General features: G+C 37.2%; 2 long non-coding RNA genes across 2 annotated transcripts in view; both read left to right on the forward strand.

The window, feature by feature from the left end:
- The window catches only part of LOC145996965 (uncharacterized), a 34,328-nt gene extending 25,627 nt beyond the window's left edge, over window positions 1–8,701 (forward strand). The window contains exons 2-3 of the long non-coding RNA XR_014442841.1: window positions 4,245–4,337; window positions 8,590–8,701. This is a non-coding gene — a long non-coding RNA (uncharacterized LOC145996965). The remainder of the gene's footprint in view (window positions 1–4,244; window positions 4,338–8,589) is intronic.
- An 8,471-nt stretch (window positions 8,702–17,172) lies between these two features.
- Window positions 17,173–21,016, forward strand: LOC145996894 (uncharacterized). Its single transcript, XR_014442826.1, has 3 exons — window positions 17,173–17,225; window positions 19,673–19,966; window positions 20,955–21,016. It is a non-coding gene; the product is annotated as an uncharacterized LOC145996894 (long non-coding RNA).
- Window positions 21,017–22,603: the final 1,587 nt, after the last annotated feature.

Raw genomic sequence — 22,603 nt, forward strand, 5'->3', positions numbered from 1 at the left:
TTATGCAGCATTTAATTTGTAAGCTCACAGTGAGGTTGGTTTCGCTTTTATGAATCCACTAGTTGATTTAAGTCTGTCAACGGTACCCAATGTTATCCAATGCAATCTGCATAAGTAATGATATTAATTACCCATTTGTGGTAAAGTCTGAAAGAGACCCCAGGAACAAATATAGCAGCTATCGCAGCATAAAGTCTTGTAAATGTCACCAAAACAGATTTATTTCACCAAACGTTAATACGCAAACCCCGGGAAAATGAAACATCAGGAGATATTTCAATCTCAGGTGGAGGGTATTGTCACACCCAGAATTTTAGTCACCCACCAGAATCGAACTCAATACTTTATTCCGACTACCATATCCCTTTAACCATATCTTTCCTTTATATTTTGCATTGCCCAGCCGGCAATGGTAAGTTTTTAAGAGGCTTAGAAGAGTTGCTTCGACAAGGAAAACACTTGCTTATCAACTTGGCGCAAAGCCATAACAGGATACAAGTTTACCGCATATGTCAGAGGTCTGCCCGCTGTGGTTGGTGACTGGCATTGTTTGTCTTCCGGAGGGAAAACACACGCTGTCAAGGGTTATCCCAGCTCAGCCGCAGATAGAAAGAAAGAGCTTCCTGTTTGTTTGCAGAGTTGATAAGGTTACACCATTCATGTGCCAAACAGAATGATTGATTTCCATAATTTCCTCATCCACCTTCCAAACCCAAAAGGCCAAACGTATTAACCTTTCATATATGGTAATAGGAACTTTCCCCATTCTTTAGAAAATTGCTATTTCTTAGGATTTAACATAAGTCAGAGTTCAAAGAATAATACGTCAGTAGATGGCGTTAATAAACGACCCCACCCAGTGACAAGCCTTTTGTAGTTGTATAAAAGCTTAGGTTTTGCCTCAAATGTCAGTGTCGAGTCAGTCAGTGAGAGCCAGAGCGCAGTGTCGAGTCAGAGCCAGAGAGAAGATTGTATTCAGAGTCTTTAGTTCGAACTCAGGTTCCAAGCCTGAGTTATGAAGCCAACTTCACTAAGAGCATAGCTGCAAAGGTAATGTATGTGTTTTTGTATATTTTTATGTACCAGTAGGCCTAACGAGCCCATGTAACTTTAAATGTTCATCGAGAAACTCCACAAGAAAGGAGATTCGATCAAGCAGATCGATATGTACTATTCAATTCATCACTCATGGCGAGTGAATACAGTAAAGCCTGTATAAAAACTAATATTGTAACATTTAACCAAAGAATATATGTTTATTAAGTTTATCTTTGTGTTTCTCTTTTATTTATCTTGATTTCAGAAGGTAATGCATACAAGTTCTTCTCCAACAGTCATAGTTATAGAAATAGTGTCTCATTTCTATAGAAATTAGAAATGGTGAGTGCCTATTGCTTTAAATTCTTAACTCCTAGAAGTTAAGTGGTGGAACCCCCATATTGCCCTTTTCTCTTTGTATCTTGTACTCTTCTGCCGGGAGTACAGATGAGAAAAGAGTGTACAGCCCAAGAACCTAGTTCTGTGTCAGGTGAGCGCAGTGGCTGTGAGATCCCTGGTGAGCCCCGGCAAACATATGTCCCACGGACTCTGAGGGTAGCCCAGTGGTAGACTTGGAAGTCTATGGTTCGAGTCAGGATGCGGCCTTTCTTTGGGCTCCCTGCTCTGGTATGCCAGAATGGGGTTCTGGACTTGTGAGTTGGGTTCTGTGGGTTTGATGAGGAAAATAATCTTGTACATCAAACCGCTCTGGAATGCCGGAACGGAATCTTCTGCGACTCCAATATTATTCATGCTTGTCTCACTGCCAGGGAAACGTTATCGAGAATGTTATTGAAGATGTTCTTCATGATGTTGTTAAAATAATATTATTAATATTGTTATGTAATGTAATGTCATGTCATCTGTTCTGGATTCCAGAACAGAAATAATATCACATAAAGTATTGTATACATCAATTATATCATGTATATATTCCTTGTATAACATTACAATTTATTATTATTATACCTATTTTAAAATGCAAATAGTAATAAATAGAGGAAATAAAGTCGGGGGAACCGTCAAATTCGGAGCATCTGACGTCCTGGTATATTTTTAGGAACCAGGACAATAAGACCATACCCTCGAATGTAGGCGGGAGGAGCCGGGCTTACTTCGTGGGTTCCCCCCTTATTACCTCAAATCATCACTCATCCCCATCTTCACAAGTGACACAAGAAGTGAAGTAAAGTAAAGCAAATAAACTGGACCTAATGAACCTCTCAAGACCCTGAAGTACTGTCAGGTTTTATTTTTAGGAGTGATTTTTACCATGACATCTAATAGTTTTATGTTTGCAAATTAATTTGATTTCATGGGGTTTGTAATTTTTAACTTTTTATTTCTAATTGTGTGTTCAGCTTGATGACAGTTTCATGTATATTTGGACTTCATATGTGTTGGTGTTTTATGAAAATATAGTGGTGAAACTATTCTTTGTGTTTGCCTACCTTAAGCCTTACTTATTGAAAATACAGTGGAACACACCTTAAACTGAATCAGAAGGGACCAGTATACTTATGTATAAAAACTGAAATTACATTAAATAAGTGCTGTACTCCCATACAGTATTTATTCACATATGCTAACATTGCACTGAATAGGACACAACAATTTTTTTTTTACCAGTAGCGAAACAGGATTTTCTGCACACAGTTTAGATTCTTAGCTGCTTGGCTTTCTGCAAATGCTTTTAGCCTGAGAAACCACACTGAGCATATCCAAATAATTCTGCTGTAAGGCAAATTAATGCTGTTCAATAATGGTCTGCTTTTTGCAAAACATGTCCAACCCTCCATTACATGCTTTGAATTCAGTCTTACCCATTTTTTGAGTGGCATTTTTAGCATATTACTGTAACATGGGACCCAGTATGTGGTGATTTTTTTCCTCTGGCAGAGACAAACCACTCTCACACTATTTCATTATGTTCGTCTTTTTTTTCTTGGGTTTTATTTTTAATTTTCCATTAGCACAGTTTTCCCACAGCTTCATAATGTAAGTTTTCTTCTGTACAGTATTGTACACTTGAGTTTTACCGATGTTGAACATTTTTATCATCTGCTTAATAGACAATTTGCTTCACTCAATTCTGTAGCCATGATAACAACTGCAAGACTACACTATACAGAAAGTGTAGGCCTCGACTTGCCCATGAGTAAAATTTCTGGGAGGAGGAAAAGTAAATTAAACACAGCTGGGTGCTCAATTTAGAATTATTCAGCATTATTTTCTGTGAAGTGTGTGTGTGCACAATTCTCATCTTCAATAATTTCTACTAAACTTTTAATTAATCATTAATATAATTCAAAACTGTCTCATGGAGGATTTTAGAGTTAATGTCAGTCTCACTGAAGGGGAGTTTGTCTTGGTTGTTATTGTTGAGAGAAAAATTAGTTAAAGCTTTGATTGCTTGTTTCTATGTTCCTTCAAATTTTATTTTGTCCCATATCTAGTCTAGTTGCCAGAATCAATAGTATAACAATTAACTGATTCAGGTAAATGCTTTGAAATAGTGATCTGTTGCCTTATGTGGCAGTTTGATTGATTGGTGTTTTTAGTCCATTTTAAGTACAGTAAGGCTAATCGGGACTTGACCTACAGTTTAAAGTGGGATCCGAACCACTATGTGCCTCCACCAGGTATCGAACCCTTTGATTACAAAGCGACGACGCTACCACTGTGCCATCGGGAAGGCCCTATATGACAGTTCGGAAAATAAATTTTGTATAAACTAATGTACTTATCTTTTTCAATTATGTAGAATTTGCTTTGAGTATTTATTCTTCTAGACACTATATGAACCATTGTCAGTTTGTAAATGTACAATGGCTGTAAGTACAAGGTTCTAATTTATGGAAATGAGGATTTTTTTTATTGTGCAGTGAGATGTACGTAGTTGCTATTGCAAATTATGTCATGTGAAGAAATTTTTCTAAATCCCAATAAAGCAATAAATTACGTAATATTTTCCAGAATTTTACAATTTTCTGCATTATGAGTTTTTCTTCATGAAATGCTGTTAGTGTGTAATCCATCATATATTTTGTATGTAGGAATAATTTTTGCCACGATTGTTAAATTTTCATCTTTTGTGTATTACACATACAAAGTTTGCCAAGATGGATGAAAATTGTCATACAAATGTGTATGACACTTGAATAAATCTATGTCACCAATGCTTATGCAAATTTCATAATTTACAGGTGTTCTCCCGCATGCAGTAGACAACTTTAAGTTCAGATAAGGTATTTCCATCTTCACAGAACATTACCGTGTGTCAAGAATAAACTCATATGGTAAGTCTCAACATCCATAGTTTGAATTTTATATATTTTATTGAATTTTCTGCTCTTCGTATTCAGATCACTTTGCACAACTTCCATAGTAGTTGCATGTGTGACCAAAAGTCAACGGTATTCCATATTATTTTACTCCATATATACCTTTTGGGTCCATCCGGAAATCCTCCACCTTCGATTTCGGTAGTGAATTTTTAGCAGGCACCCATACCGATGGATATATAACAGTCGCTTTTTCAGGCCTAAATCATAAAAATTGACCACCGATTCCGGGCTCCGCCCCTGGGGTAATAGACCTACCGGCCCCTACTACTTCCGCGGCCCCACCTTTTTCTATAGTGTCCCTTTAAAGGCGTGTTAGAACCTGCCCAACACTATTTTTCGACAATTCACTCAAGGTACCAAAAAATTAAATATCGCATATTATCCCATTCCACAAGTCAGTCATAGGAAGAAAAAGAAAATGTGTAGACGTGTGCCTGTGACTGAATACATGATGGAAGCCCTGAAAAACCGTAATGACGTTACGTAGGTAAGGAATTTTAATATTTAAGAAAATGTAAGTTTCGTAGCACATAGATCTCTAAAAATATCCTTCCGTGCTAGTTAAAAACACCCCTTCTTAAGAAACTTCATTTTGGACGAAAATATTTGAAATGTGGTAGAAATCGAGGGTGGAGGATATCCGGATGGAGCCTACCTGTTTACCAGTGTCACCAATCTAAACAACTATAGCTAAGTAATAAGTAAGGCTGAGCCAATCCCAATGCTAATGTATCGGTATTGACTGATACCAGTGGTATCAGTATCATAAAGTATTTTATTCACTAATACTGGCCGATACTTTTCCAACATTTGGTCTTGCATGGTTTTCTGCAAGAATGCCATGTAACACTTATGGCATTATCTTGAAAATTATGAACTTTAATCTGCACCAATAGTCTGTGTGAAAACTGTACTTTGTGATTACTTGAAAGCCTGATGTAATTCTTCAATAATTTTAGACAAAACTCTGATAAACTGGTGTTTGTAATTGGAGTGGAGAACTAGACCCACTTATATTGATCAACATTTTGAACAGCCTTTAATTGATACAATTTTGAAGCATTGGTATCTTGGGAATCAGTAAGAGCTTTGGCATTGATGTGTATATCTAGGAATTGTAGCTTTCCTGGCGATGTGATTCAAACAAGTGTTCTTGGATTACCCTACACTGGCCTCCATTTCTATATTCCCTTATTATATTTTCAAAATGAAAATAAATGTCTGATGAAAGGAGCGTGTGTTCTCCTGAAACGTCACAAAGAAAAACTGTTTTATTATGCTTGTAATAACCGTAAACTACACGAAAATAATTATATATTCCCTGATGATGAGAGCAATGTATACGCTTGAAACGTTGGAAGCTGTAGTGGTCGGATTGACCATTACTGTTTTTTGTATATTGTAATAATTATTTGCTGGCCAGCTACAAGTTGTAGGGTTAAGTAATATGTTTCCATGAGTGTACTTTTATGTTATTATTGCATGTAAGTGTATATACTTATTGGATTGTGCTTTACTGTATATTAGATTCCCCTGTTTTTCTCTCCCCGGTTGAGGGAGCTATTTCATCTCTTCATATATGTATCCCATATATAGTATTAACAAAGGTGAAGATCTGTTATTCGTAGTGTTTTTTGGTCAGTTATTCCTGTGGCTATATGCAGTATTTGTTTTTCTTGTGTTTCTTTATCCTGTCTTCCTTTTCTGTGTAACATTTCTTGCTTTCTTCTGTTATTTCTGGAAGTCTTTATGTTTAATCAAATTGATGTCTCCCTTCCATATTTGTTGCAAGCTGTATTTCTATATGGCTCTAAATTCTCTGTTAAAGCTGCCTGCAAGGATATTAAAAATAATGAAAGAACTCTCAGACATGTTTCTTTGTAGCAGACAGTTTAAAGTAAAGATCTACAATTCCCAACAATGTAAAAGTAGAATGAAGGACTTTCGCTTGGATGGTGGTAGTGGTTTCAAAAGTGAAGCCGAATTTGGGTCTTTTGAAGAATTTGAAAAAGATCTCAAAGCATGGTGTGATGGCAATTTCTAACCAATGTCGTCCACTTTTGATGTGTGAAAAATTTGTCAAAAGTGCTCTGATATTTCATCTGTTGATGGCACTTTTGAAGTAAATATGGAAGGATTTTTTATGTGAGGATGGGCAAAGTAATGGCAGGTCATTTAGATTCTTTTTTGTATAAAATTAAATGAGACTCAGTTTGTGTTGAGGACTTTCTCGACATTTGTAGAAGCTAATCCCTTTCTTCTGTTATTGTAGACAAAGATTTAAATGGAATTTATATTTTTATATTCAATCCATATCCATTAAGCTTACATTTAGTCAATGTATATTCTTATATTACATTTTTGCATTGTAGTAATCATCCAGACAAGGATGTAGGCCCTCAACACCGAAACATGCCCACTCTATTAGAGATGTTTTTATTATTGTGCATAAGTATTACCAAAAGTATTACTACCGAACCCTGTGGCCTAGTGGTTAACACATCGCACTGCGATGCCAAGGGTCCCGGGTTTGAATCCCGCTCGGGCTTGGTTGTTTGTGAATGTCCATTCATCAATTTCATCACTCATCCCCATCTTTGCAAATTAGCCAAGAGGCACGAAACGCCAAGTAAAATAAACTAAATCAATCAATCAAAAGTATTACTTTAATTTTAGTGTATTTCTTGCCATGATGATGATATTGTGTTTTTATGCTGTTCAGGTTTTAGTGAGACTTACAGCATGCCAGTGAAGCAGCGTGTACAGTTGGCAACACTGCCTCAAGACTCTCATTCAGCTGCTGTCAAACATTCAACTAAGACGTGCATGTGTGTTGCGCGACCACAATTTAGTTGTATTTGTTATTGTGTGTATACAATCATGTGTATTCGTCATATATAAGTAGGGAGACAAATTTATGGTAAATAAAAACTGAGGAGAGCGGTAAATAAAATGTTAGATCAGCGGTATATACCAGCGGTGAAAAAAAAATTAGCACACACTTTTTCATCATGAGAGGAAACATACAAAAGAGCTATAAATTGATAAACTACTTCATTTTTATATACTGTACACATACACAAGTACTTAGCTGTCCAACCAAAAATAAAACATCAACACAAAATCACTTCATTTCTTAATTGCATATCTCAAGTGTTTTATTCATTTTATGTATTTAAAGGATATCCTTGCTGTCCAACAAATAAAATAATCACTACTGCACATACACAAACACATGTTGAAAATCACATGATGACAAACAAAATTCATTCATGACTGAACACAAATGACACGATTGGTTCCCTTGACAGACTAATCTTATCGCTGCTGCAGCTAGCAAGTTCAATGAAACTGGAAGTTGAGTAGACATTCTGGGGAAGAAAGAAATGCAGCTTGACAGGGAACGAAGTTTTCGAACTGAGATTATGTGCATGGGAAATCCCAATTTGCAGCGTCTTCCTGATGTGATCGAAGATAAAATGTTCTTCAGCTGCAAGTGGTAGGAAACTTTAAGCAAAAGTTTCGTTACAAATCAACAGTTTGCGCGCACAACCTCGATTGCCGGTTTTTGTGTGTTTTCTACTTATTTTGATGATATTTCACGGTTATTTCACGAAAAAGCGTTCATTTCGTGTAAAAGCACACATTTCGCATTACTTTGCGAATAAAACTCATGCATATTTCATCATTGGGGGTGTAGTTACGTGCAGAATGTTCAAAATTGCATCTTTTTTCCACATTTCGCAATTTCGCGGATCGCGAAAATTCAATGTCCCTATATATAAGGATTCACAAGAAATAACGTCTACTGCATTCGTACAATATCAGTATGGTGAAGCAGTTACAGCAATCGCAAACATAAGTTGTTCTTGATTTCAACATACCTCCTGTATTGTTTCTTTCCCTCTGCTGTATATTTCACTCTAAAGACAAGTAACTCAAAGTCTGAATCCAAGGTCAACAAAATTATTGTAGATATTGATTCATTGAATAGATAATATACTGTATAGAACCTTCAAGTGTGTATGTTTGTACAGTCATGGACACTTGTGGGTTGTAACGATTCCATTGAAAGTTAATGGAATTGTTATAACCCAGAAGTGTCCATGACTGTACATGCCATAAGTTGACATTTTCTAAGAAAAAATACATGTAATGTATTTATGTGGTTTCGATTTTAAAGTTTTTGAACTTTTTATTTCAGTATTGGATTCATGAAGAATTGCACTCACACCAAACCATACTCCTGGTACAACTCGACAAAGATATCTTTGGAAGAGGAATACATTTTTATCATGTTTTAAAATTGCTTGTAGTATTTTTTTTAATTGTAATAAATGTTCATGTTTCTTGATTTAAAGGATTTGTTTGATTGTTCTTAAGAGCAGAATGACATGTATAAGTGCAGACCTGGAAACCCTAAGGAAATGTACACGTGAGGTAGTCAGGTCAGGTATCTTCTCCTAAGAGACACCTTTGTGTTCCACAAACTTGGTGGTTGTGTTAATCTTATTAATAATGTTTATTTATAAACCTTATTTAATTGCTATTCATATTCACATACTTTGAGAGATGAAACATATAGAACCTACTGTATGTTTGAAACAAACTTGTTTTTAAGAAGAAAATACTGTCATACGGCATGAAAGTAAGTCGTTGAAATAATTCCATTCAATATTGTATCGTCTCATTTGCTTGCCATTACAATTTCTCACAAGTGAATGAGTAAATAAATATTTAATCTACAAGTGGTTATCAGAGCTTGGGGAATCATCTTGTGGTTAAGATATAAGTGTTGTTGTGATCTACAGTGTGTTGCAATATACATGTTTCTGGACTAATCAGATTTCTGAATGCAATGTAACATGCAAGGGCTATGTATTGGGCAAAGAATTGAAGCTGATTTTTCATGTGAATGACATGGAATTTTAAATTAGTTGTCAACTACTGGATCTAATGAACCACTAGGACCCTTTGTAATTGATGCCAGGGTGAGGAACGTTGCTACAGAGAGAAAGACTGACATCATCAATTCTTTCTCATTCAATGTGAAGCAAATCGTAGGGGATTGGTATTACCAATAGTCCAAAATATGGTTGCAATGCACATAAATTATGAATTTCTCTTATTAGAAATATAAAAATGTTAGATGTATTTCTTGCAAAGACTGTTCTTTGGAGATACCTCAGAACTTCTCTAATACCTTTTATGAATTTGGAAACTACTTCATTTTTACACAACTAGAATTTTTAGCATTTTCAATGCTGTCATTGTAATACACGACTTTGAATTTTGGTAATGAACATTGGATTTCTTATCATTCAAATGTTTCTTCTTAAGTTATTAATCACTGTGGCTCTTCAAACATTTTGTATGTACGGTGGAATCTCGATTTTACATTTTTCTGGGGACCAAAGTGAAAGAGACAAATTGAGGAAAAATGTAAAATTGAAATTCCACAATTTTATTCACAAATGAAATTCAAAAAGTGCAGGACATATTAATATGCTATGAAAATCTTCATCAAGTGTCTATTCTGCAACAAATGTGTTGCCACAGTATTCCCCATGCATTTATTCTGAAATCGAGCCATAGTGGTCCAGTAAGGGTGTCTGGTTGCCAAACAGAAGTCCAAGGAACAGTGATCTAAAGTCTGAATTTTTCCAGCCTTGTTGCTGCATAAAGTAGCTCTGTGATTCACCCAAATTCAAATAAATGTGTATCTTGGGGTCTAAATGTGACCAGCATATGACACTTCTGCATCCAACTATGTGTGTTCATGACACAAGGTGCAAGGGTAACTCTGCTTATTGTTATATTTGTGCAGTAACTCGATTGAATATTAGTGACTGAGTGGCAAATGTGTGCAACAAGTGCCACATGTCACATGAAAGCATGGTTGTTATGGAGTTTGTAAGCTGCATGCTCCATATGTACCAGCTGAAACCGATTGATATAAAGTAATTAAAATTGAGCTACAATTACAATGTTTGTTTTACAAATTGTTCACATTAATCCACACACTATCACAATTTATCCTTGATATACTATATGATGGGGGATAGTAATTTTTTTGTCACCATTTCTAAAATGTACGTTAAAATAAAGCTGCTCATCAAGGTGTGCTATAATTCCATTCATTTGAAAAGCAGTGATTTTTTATGGAATATATACCCTTTTCCATAATTGTTCCAGGACTGATTTTGTAAAGTAATTATACATATAATGAACTCTCCAACTAATGATCCTTTGGTCCTGTGAAAGTAATCCCTTCCGATATCTATACTCAACTACGAGCATTTCTAGAGGTTTCAGAAGCAAGCAGAGAAATCCTCTTCTGGGATGCTTCTCATCATGTATGATGACACAGCCATCCTTTTGGATTGATGGAATATCTTGGTGAATACTAATCAGCTTTTATTTTTAAAAAGTTATACTTGTGAGCAGAAAAACTCTCTTAACTTGATCAAATCAAAATGTAATATCATGAATTTTACAGTAACATTGTGTTGATATTTTTATACAAGCAACACCAATTCTTATGTACAAATATGGAATTTGAAGTCATTAAAGCCAAACTCGCCAAAGGAATGCAGAGCCACTTCCAAGGGCATTTATATTCACAACACCTATAAGGTGACTAAATAACATCCATTGTGCATCTTTCAGTATCATAGTGTGAAAAAAAATCAATCCTGTTACTTTTCTGACAAAGGTTAATCTTTGTGAAGACCTCTGCAGGGAAAAACTTAGTCATATGAGCTTGTGTAACTTGATAAGTGGTACACTTCAGTCATGTAAGTACTTAATTAATAAAAAGTGACAAATGCACATATTTTCAACAAATTTCTCACCTACATACTGTTTCATTCACAAGTTTACTACACATTATTAACAATGAATGACAGCACAGTAGATTATAATTTATGCAAAAGGGAAAAGAATGATGCGCACCTCTTACAAAAGTTCAATTATAACCATCATTAAATTTTCTATCATATAAGAATATAATTGCCAAGAAACCTTAGTGGTTCTGTACCTTCATCAAGATTAAGTGAGAGGGGGTGGGGTGTAATTGTATAATTTAACGGAATTTACATTTTATGTGCTGCCTAGGTACTTTATGTGATCAGAAGTATCCGGACACCCACCTGAAAGTACAAGTTTGGGCAACCCTCAATCTGGAACACTGGCAGTCAATACAGTTTTGGCCCACCCTGAGCCTTGATGACAGCCTTCACTCTCACAGGCATACTTTCAATCAGGTGCCGGAAGGTTTCCTGAGGAATGGCAGCCCATTCCTCGCAGAGCGCCAAAATGAGAAGAGGTATTGATGTAGATCGGTGTGGTCTAGCACGAAGTCGGCATTCCAAAACATCCCAGAGATGTTCTATGGGATTCAAATTAGGACTCTGCGCAGGCCAGTCCATTAGTGGGACGTTGTTGTCATCAAACCACTCCTCCACAAACCCTGCAATATGGACGGGTGCACGGTCGTGTTGAAAGACACAATAGTCATCCCCGAACTGGTCTTCAACGGTAGGCAGCATGAAAACTGTTAAAATGTCAACGTAAGCTTGTGCCGTGACATTGCCATGTAAAGCAACAAGGGGGCCAAGCCCCCTCCAGGAGAAACATGACCACACTGTAACTCCGCCACCTCCGAATTTCACTGTCGGCACTATACAGGCATTCGCCACACCCACACCTACCATCGGATCACCACATTGTGTACTGTGATTCATCACTCCACACAACGGTTTTCCACTGTTCTATGGTTCAGTTTCGACTCTCCTTGCACCACATGAGGCGACGTTTGGCATTTGTCTGTGTGATGTTTGACTTATGGGCAGCCGCTCGGCCATAGAAACCAAGTTGCCGCACCTTGCGCCAAACAGTAATGGTGCTTGGAGTAGATCCTGATGCAGTTCGGAATTTCCATGTGATGGTGGCGATGGATGATTGACGATAATGCTGTACAACAATCTTCAACACTCGATGGTCAGTTTAGGTCAACATGGGAGGTTGGCCTGCACCCTTTTGGGTTGTACACATCCCTTCACTATAACATCGGAAACAGTGGACAGAGCGATGTTTAGGAGAGTGGAAATCTCACGCACAGACTTCTTACACAAGTGATACCCAACCACCTTACCATGTTGAAAGTCAATGAGTTCCTCAGACCATCCCATACTGCTGTCTCACACTGTCTGTAGACTACTGAGTTCACTGACTATGTGTTCCACGCGGTAGATGGCAGTACTGTATAGTCCTCTATGATAAACACAAGTTTTGCGGTGTGTCCGGATACTTTTGATCACATAGAGTATGTCCACAAAAAGTTCTATGTTTGTGTTTGGCTGCCTTGGTGCCATGATAGACTGGGTTGTTAAAACTGCAGGGGTCACTGTGAGCGGTGTTACAATGTTACATGTACAGTCACGGACACTGCTGGCTTGTAATGAATACATTGACTTTCAATGGAATTGTTACAAGCCGGCAGTGTCCGTGACTGTACATCTTGAATAAAAATTACGTAGATTTTTCAGTGAAAAAGGCAGGCTCGATCAGGACTCGAACCCTGTCTCCGGCATACCATGCAATTGCTCTACTGGCCTGGCATCGCCTGATTTTTTGCTGTTTTACCTGTGTGTATTCGTCTCTGCAAGTGCTACTGCAACGGGATCTGTTGCCTTTGAAACACTGTACACAGGCAAAACAGCAACAGCGATAAATCAGGCGATGCCAGGCTGGCTTGGTATCTCAGTTGTAGAGCAATGGCACAGTATGCCAGAGACCCGGGTTTGAGTCCTGGTCAAGTCTGCATCTTTCACTCAGAAATCTACGTAGTACATCTCCTGTGTGTGTCTAATTTAATGAATAAAAACTGTATAAAATCAGTTTCGCAGTGTCAGTTGACAATGATAATGGATTTTAAAAACAGATGTTAACAACTTCAAACAAGATTAATATTGTCTTTGTACAACTACCCAATACTAAGAAAAAGTTGTTTCGCAAAATTGATTAGAACATTATTTTTACGAACTTTGAAAAATGATAATTAAGAATCTTGTTTAAAACCTTTCTGCCTACACCGTACTAAAATTTCATCACGATTATTTATACGATTTCAAAGAGAGCAATGGTTTGCAAAACCAAAAAATGCACTTTATTTGTTCTCACAACAATTAAACATGTAAGGCATACTTGAATAAAGAAAGTGGTTAGCATCAATTAACACAGAATTGAATAAGCTAAATTTTGATATAACTCATTTTTATGTAGGTCTATTGGATAATTTATAATTGGAGTCAAAACTCTAGTATAATTTTTAAATGTAATGTACGACAGTAATGGCACACATCAGTCCAAATTAAATTAACATGTCCAAAATTTTAGTACCTGTTCACACAGGTTACATACATATTTGCACGGATTAAGAATTGACAGTGATAAGTAAAATATTTCATGACTGAATATGTGCACTACATTTACTTTAATGAATGAGATTGGCTAATATGGAGGTTGTTACAGGTTTTTGCTTCAAATCTTGCCCTGATTATAGACTTGAGTTTCACTACTAGCTAAGTGTCACAAAGCAATACAAAATATGCTAGATTTATTATATTTTTTAGGCTGCTCATTCTAATATCTATTAAAATAGTTGTTACCCATATTCAAAAGAAGTCGCTCCTTAAAAACATTAATTACTCAATAAAATGATAGAAATTACATTTCGATGAGGCTTTGTGGGATTCCAGCAATGGGAATGGTAAGACATGGTTATAAACTGCTGACACAATACTTCGTTGCAGGAGTGGTTTCAAGAAAGATGCTCCTTAACATCTATCTATTATTCCGTGAGAATAATGACAGAATTCCTTGTGAAAATGCTTAGAAGGCATAGAAATGACAATTAAATTAGAGGTTTCTTCACATACGGCAAGCATGCAGTGGGAAAGATAAGTGACAAATATGCACCTGCTGCCACAAAACTTTCCACAACATAACGGCAGAATTACTTTACAACACGACCGGATCAAGAAAGTGTGAAGCGTTACCCTCACACCCCCTATACGCCTTCATGGCGTGGTGCTAAGCACAGGGGAGCACTTTACCTTTTTTTACCATGCTTAAAAAGGATAGAAATGACGTTTTAATGAGATATTTCAGAACATGTGGCATGCATTATGTGGGAAAGACGAATATATATTGCTGCTACACCGGGTTGAAGGGAAACGCTCTTTAGAAATTTACCGTTATTCCACAAAATAATGGCAGAATTCCTTGAAAATATGTAGAAATAAAGTTTAAAATGAAATATTTCTACACATGTGGCGAGCATTTAGTGGGAATGATACGAAACGGATATGTATTGCTGCCACAACACTTCGTTGCAGGAGAGGTTTGAATGTATTGCTGCCACAACACTTTGTTGCAGGAGAGATTTGAATGTATTGCTGCCACAACAGTTTGTTGCTGAAGTGGTCTGAAGGAAGCCGCTCTTTGTAAATATTCGTTATTCCACAAATTGATGGCATAATTCCGTGATAAAATCCATTTAAAAGCAGAAATTACGTTCAAATAAAATATTTTCTCCATGTGGCATGCATTTAGTTTTGAAAGATACGAAACGGGTTAGTTTTTGCTGCCACAACACTTCATTGCAGGAGCGGGTTGAAGGAAGACGTTTCAAAAATTAAATTTTAACCGACAAAAAAAAAAAAAAGAAATGACGGAAATCATTGAAGAGTGTAGATACGAAATTTAAACCAGATATATTTCAAAACGTATGGCATGTATGTTGTGGAAAAGATAAGAAACGAGTATGCATTGCTGCCACAACACTCTGGGTTGAAGGGAGATGCTCCTTAAAAATTAACCATTATTTCACAAAATAATGGCAGAACTAATTGAAAATATGTAGAAATAAAGTTTAAAATGAAATATTTCTCCACATGTGGCTAGCATTTAGTGGGAATGATACGCAACGGATATGTATTGCTGCCACAACACTTCGTTGCAGGAGAGGTTTGAATGTATTGCTGCCACAACACTTTGTTGCAGGAGAGGTTTGAATGTATTGCTGCCACAACACTTTGTTGCAGGAGAGGTTTGAATGTATTGCTGCCACAACAGTTTGTTGCTGAAGTGGTCTGAAGGAAGCCGCTCTTTGTAAATATTCGTTATTCCACAAATTGGTAGCATAATTGCTTGAGAAAATCCATTTAAAAGCAGAAATTATGTTTAAATAAAATAATTTCTTCCTGAGGCATGCATTTCGTTTTAAGATTCGAAACGGGTAGGGTATTGCTGCCACAACACTTCATTGTAGGAGAGGGTTGAAGGAAGACGTTTCAAAAAGTAAATTTTATCCGACAAAAAAAATAAATGAAATGACGGAAATCATTGAAGAGTGTAGATACGAAATTTAAAACTGATATATTTCAAAACGTATGGCATGTATGTTGTGGAAAAGATAAGAAACGAGTATGCATTGCTGCCACAACACTCTGGGTTGAAGGGAGATGCTCCTTAAAAAATAACCATCATTTCACAAAATAATGGCAGATCTAATTGAAAATATGTAGAAATAAAGTTTAAAATGAAATATTTCTACACATGTGGCTAGCATTTAGTGGGAATGATACGAAACGGATATGTATTGCTGCCACAACACTTCGTTGCAGGAGAGGTTTGAATGTATTGCTGCCACAACACTTTGTTGCAGGAGAGGTTTGAATGTATTGCTGTCACAACAGTTTGTTGCTGAAGTGGTCTGAAGGAAGCCGCTCTTTGTAAATATTCGTTATTCCACAAATAGGTGGCATAATTCCTTGAGAAAATCCATTTAAAACAGAAATTACCCATGTAGCACACATTGTTGGGCCAACGTTGGGTGATTGTCGGCATGGTTGGGAAGTGGTTGGTAGTTCTAGCCAACGAATATCTTACGTTGGGCCAATGATTCACATTGTTGGCAGACATGGTTGTCAATTACGCCCATATTGTAGGTTGGCCCAACATTGCATTCAAGGTTTGGTACAGTGGCCAGTGACGTTATGCCAAACGAGAAAGAGGGAGTAAAATTCCCCCTGTCGATCAGCAAGACCCTACAGTGAGAAATAAATTCTGTTTAACGTTAAAAAATGTGCAAAAGCAATCACTTAAAGTGAAAATGACGTGTAGAATTAGATATTTCCAGAGCTTGAACATTTTCCGTCCCGAAAATTTCCCGACTTCCCGTCGAGAATGTCGGAATTTAAAAAATTTCTGACCCCGTCCTGACCCAAAAAATGCTGTCCCGCACACACCTCTAAAAACAATCACTGTAAATGGAGCGTAAAATTCGAGTTTTTTGAAGTGTCGGGAAAAATAAAATATTTCTCGTCCCGAAAATTTTCCGATTTACTAGGAAAATGGTGAATTTTACCCGTCCCGACCAGAAATTTTCTGTCCCGCACTTACCTAATGTGAACGAATAGTGCGAATTCAATTTCTATTGCGCTACAATGTAAAGCTTAGGGCAACCAAATGAAGAACGAAATTCTTTCAGGACAAAACGAACCTCGGGCTGTTGCCGGAAAGTATAGCAAAGAACATTCTCAATGAATTTAGTTAAATATAGACGTAAAAACGATGGTGTGCTCTTTGATTTGTTCATCCTCCGGAGAATTTTTTTAAAATAATAATTTCACATAACGATTTATATCGAAATACATATAATCGATGTGTGTTTGAAAGTCGATTGTGACTTTGTGATGGCGGCCAAAGTGGATAAGGATGTGTGACGACTGACGAGTTAAATGTTTTTTTTTACTGAAGACGACGTTGAGAAAGGTAAGTGACACACTGACTTAGTTCGATAATAGTACAGAGAATGAAAAATAATGTTATAATTTACTTGCAGAGTTATTCATATTTACATAGTTATAAAAGTTATGCATTCCGAGGCAGTTTTTGGTAACGGTTAGATTTTTAAGAATTTACAAAATAGCATTGTATGTATCAACATTTTCTCCCGGATTTCATTATTAAACATGTCTAGGAACCTACGACCAAAAATTGGTGAGAGTATCACCATGAAATCGGGATGTAATAGATCGAACATGTGCCAGTTTTCTTTTCTTGGGGACCAAAAATTCAATTTTTGTGGGTCTCTTAATTGCAATTGAAATTATAAATTATTTCCTTGTTATGCATTATGAGAAACATCGACGATTTTTTCGAGAGAGACTCTGAATCACACAACCTCAACGAAGAATGTTGAAAGAGTATTTTTCGTATCTTTCCAGTTGCCAGTTGCTCAAGTTCCTTTTGTTTTATTGTGATTTCATCATGTTATGAATGCAATTTTTACATGGGGTACTAATTTACTATCCTTCGGACACATTTATTTATTTTTACAGAAGAAACTACTTACCGTAATTAGTTCCTGTAGCATTGTCGAACATCAGGAAGGTGTTTTGTGTGATTTGGGAATGTTTCAGAGCTGAAATTCATGTTGTTCGTTGAAAATTAATTCTCCGACGGAGATAGCGTTTGGCGCGTACATCTGTGTATACCATGAAGTTCGTACACCTTCATACACCATCACCTTCATACACCGTCGTGACGACTATCATGACGTGTCGTGATTGTGTTTTGTTGATATCCAGTGTTTCGAACTGCCTGCGTTTGCACGAGAGTTAGAACTGTGGATCGAGGGTTTGGAGAATGACGTGTGGTGGGTGTGTTGTAAAGTTTGTGCCGGGTGTGGACAAACCATTGGCGCTAGCCCCACGAACCATTGGCGCGTGGATAGGTTAGTAGGGCCACGCAAGGGTTTCAATAGTTAAAAAGATAGCCCCACGAACCATTGGCGCTAGCCCCACGAACCATTGGTACGTGGATAGGTTAGTAGGGCCACGCAAAGGTTTCAATAGTGAAAAAGATAGCCCCACGAACCATTGGCGCTAGCCCCACGAACCATTGGCGCTAGCCCCACGAACCATTGGCACGTGGATAGGTTAGTAGGGCCACGCAAAGGTTTCAATAGTGAAAAAGATAGCCCCACGAACCATTGGCGCTAGCCCCACGAACCATTGGCGCTAGCCCCACGAACCATTGGCACGTGGATAGGTTAGTAGGGCCACGCAAATGTTTCAATAGTGAAAAAGATAGCCCCACGAACCATTGGCGCTAGCCCCACGAACCATTGGCGCGTGGATAGGTTAGTAGGGCCACGCAAAGGTTTCAATAGTGAAAAAGATAGCCCCACGAACCATTGGCGCGTGGATAGGTTAGTAGGGCCACGCAAAGGTTTCAATAGTGAAAAAGATAGCCCCACGAACCATTGGCGCTAGCCCCACGAACCATTGGCGCTAGCCCCACGAACCATTGGCGCGTGGATAGGTTAGTAGGGCCACGCAAAGGTTTCAATAGTGAAAAAGATAGCCCCACGAACCATTGGCGCTAGCCCCACGAACCATTGGCGCTAGCCCCACAAACCATTGGCGCTAGCCCCACGAACCATTGGCGCGTGGATAGGTTAGTAGGGCCACGCAAAGGTTTCAATAGTTAAAAATTGGTTTCGAAAAAAATATTCGTAAATAGATCTGATTAAGTTTGTCGACGGGCATTTCTTGGGTTCCGAAGGTTGAAACACTGCATAACAATTGAAAATCGAGAAAAAACAAGGCCGATGCGTCATTCCTACGCGTTATTATTTACGAAGGTGTCCGCGCCATGTTGTGTGTGAGGCAAACGGAAAGGTAGGAGGAAGAGGTAGTCGTAATGTGAAAAATTGCTCTTACTTTCATCAAAACAACGTCAATACACGTTCAGGAATGTTCCGCGAAGCAGATACGTAAGTTCGAATGTCAAAAATTTGGCAAAAGAGAGGCCGGACGCGCAATTATGTGGGAAGGTGTTCTCGCGATATTGTGTCTCAGGCAAGGAAAAACACCTACCAGAAAGACGTTCTGGTAATGTGAAAAATTGCAATTAATTTAATCAAAACAACGTTAATACACCTTCAGGAATGTTCCGCGAAGCAGATACGTAACCTAACCTTACCGGAAATGGTTCGTGGGGCTATGCATCAATGGTTGAATTTCCGCTATGAAACATTCCCACATCACACAAAACACCTTCCAGATGTTAGACAATACTACAGGAACTTACTACGGTAAGTAGTTTCTTCTGTAGAAATGAAGAAATCTGTCCGAAGGATAGTAAACTAGTACCGTATATTGTACTGATTGCAAGAGATTGATCTTTTACTTTTACTGGCATCTTCATTCTAGGTGAAGGCAAAGCAACTTCGGCTCTACAATCTACATCTGGGTCAGACGAGAATTGCAAATTGCCAGTTTCATGGGAGTAGTTTATCTGTTATTTCACGTCATCGGGCAAAAATTGAGAATAGACTGTTAGAAATACATGAAAATCAGAAGCTTATTTTGGAAAATTTGAATCCAACATTGATATCCTCAAATCAGCCCTTGCCTGAAAATGTAAAGCTTCCTTGTCAAACAGAGGATGACATTCAGAGGGTGGAAGAGTGGTTACTTTCTTCTCCTGAGCACATGAAGCAGATGGTAAGTTGACATATTTCCGTGAGTGAAATTATTAATGTCAAACTTTTTTTGTGTGTGTTAATCGAGCAGTTAACATTTTCAGCATAATTGACTGTAGCTCAAAGTGGTTTGTTGTAATTTAAGAGAGATCAATTACATTCTAAACTCCATGTGCTTCTTTTACTTCAATATAAGTTTCACTGTAAAAATCATGCAAATTGAAGTATTTCAGTTTTCATAAAAATTTCGATCTCCGGGAGACGTCTCAAATTCGTTTATTTTGTTATTTTTCACATTTGTACTTACCTATTATGCATTGCTAAAGATTCCTTAAGGTGGGATTTTGCTTTTTTGACGAAAATAATTTCAATTTTGCACATATCGAGTAATTATTGTTCGTTCCTTTTTCGCTTGCGTTACACGCAATATGGTGGGCAAATCTTGACTAACGTTGTCTATCGTCAGTGGGTATGCAGTGTTTCCAACCTTCCTAACCAAAAAATAACTATTTCCCTAGTTAAAAGAAGGGTTATCTTAGTTACGGTAGGTTAGGTTAACATAGTTAAAAAAAGGGTTACATTACTTACGTTACATTAACTTTGTTAGGTTAACATACTCAAAAATCATGCACATTAAGATGCAGATTTACATAGGTTATGTAACGTTAACATAGTTACAAATATGTGTGGTTGGAAACACTGACCGAGGGTTACATCATGAAATGCTCACAACATCTGGTTTATGTAGTGGAAGGAAATAGAGGCAACAGCTTTTGTGCATCAGAGAGACAAACATTAATCTAGAAAAATACATGATTTACCGGCCAAATAAATTGAACGATGGAAGAAAACACTTCCATGACCTTTCAAAAGTGTACAGAAACTCAGTTCCTTTCTGTAAAATTGAAGAAATACGTTTCCCGGAGATTGAAATTTTACGATAAAATGTGTACCTTGTATCGCCCACAGTGCAGTCAGTGCTTCTTGATTGAATTAATGTTTCCTTGTAGGAATCATACATGAGTTTCATTGGAGGCAAAAACCTACAGCAAATTGAGTGAAGAATTCTGGATAAAATATTTCCTAATGCATTGGCAGCAAGTCATAACTGGACTGGAGAACACAACAAAATACCTCTCCGACATTTGAAATTATTGGAACTTGTACCAAGTAAGTTAGAAGGCTGTTCTTTTTTTCTTTTTTCAATTGGTAACTAAATTTGGCTGTAGGGCCATTACTTGTTGATGTAAAATCCAAATAATGTACATGATGGAAAGTTTTAGAACATTTAGTATTAACAGTAAGCATTCTTTTACATAAGTCTTTAAAAATCCTCTAATAAGGACATTTCAAAAATGTATTCTGAGAAGAAACATTTTTATTTAAAAAAAAAACTTATTTGTTGTTTAATTTTACCATTGTTTTTGGTATATATTTTTTTACTTCAGCTGTCTTATTTACTTAATAGGAAAAACTAATATTATTTCATGTAACACTGAAGTATTATGCTTTTACTAGAACAGTGTTCATAAGTGCAAACTCATTTGTCACATTTCAGCAAGCCTGGCTCAGTTAGTTGAGCTTTCACTTTATATTCAGAAGGTAGTGAGTTAGATCTCAGATGAGGCCAGGCTAGCCATGCAGTTTCTTCCCTGCAGTTTTACATGACTCACACGAAATGAATATTGTGGCAAATCTCTGTAATTCCTTTCTCATCCTTTCCCTACCATATAGTCATGGGCTTCCGGATGGGGTGCATGCCCCCCCCCCCCCGGAAAATGAAAGTCAACCAAAAATTATGTATTTCACACATATAATTTCATTTTAGCCACAATAATATCTGTTAATTGTTGCATGAACACCATAAATTCAAATTTGAGCAATTTGTTTTTAGGAAACAACACTATTTTTTGGGGAAAATGTGTCTTGTTTGCCCCCTACCCTGGGAAAAAAAAACCTTCCTTGCCCCTCCCTGGAAAAAATCCCTCGGACGTCCATGCATATAGTATAAGTAACTGTCTAGATGTGAAGGATTAATGTCACCCCACATGGATAATATGTGAATATTAGTTTCCTTTCATGGGACAGGGAATAAGTTTAATCCTCATACTAAAGATAGGCCCAAGTACACATATCATATGGTATGTTACATTTGAGTTCATCCATGGATCTAACAGTTTGAATTGTTTCTAGTTTCAGTTCGAAGGAATTCATGTACAACAAATGCATCAGATTATGAAATACACTCAGTGATACAAAGCTGGTTCCGCTTTGTCAATGATAGAAATGGCAGCCGGGAGCAATGTAGAAAGGAAAAGGCAACTGCAGGAACATCAAGAAATAAGTAAACAAGTAAAGACTGGTGATACTCTTTCAGCAAGATATGAGAGACGAGTCATTTCTAAAGCTGCAGAAATTATAATGAGTGAATTTCATGAAGTCCCTTCTGTTTCAGGATCTACAGACATAATTCAAAGTGGTTCTGTTGTTCAGACTACAAGTTCATTTGACTGTATCAAATCTATACTTTTGAATGAAAATGAGAATTGTATTGTGGGAACAACCTCACCTGATGATTGCTTCTTAATGAAAGATGGTGGGTGATGTTGTTGTTGTAAACTCCATTGAAAAGAATTGTAGTAATGATGGTTTGTACATA

This window comes from Lepisma saccharinum, chromosome 13 (genome assembly GCF_977018435.1).
Source record: "Lepisma saccharinum chromosome 13, izLepSacc3.1, whole genome shotgun sequence".
Taxonomy (NCBI): Eukaryota; Metazoa; Arthropoda; class Insecta; order Zygentoma; family Lepismatidae; genus Lepisma; species Lepisma saccharinum.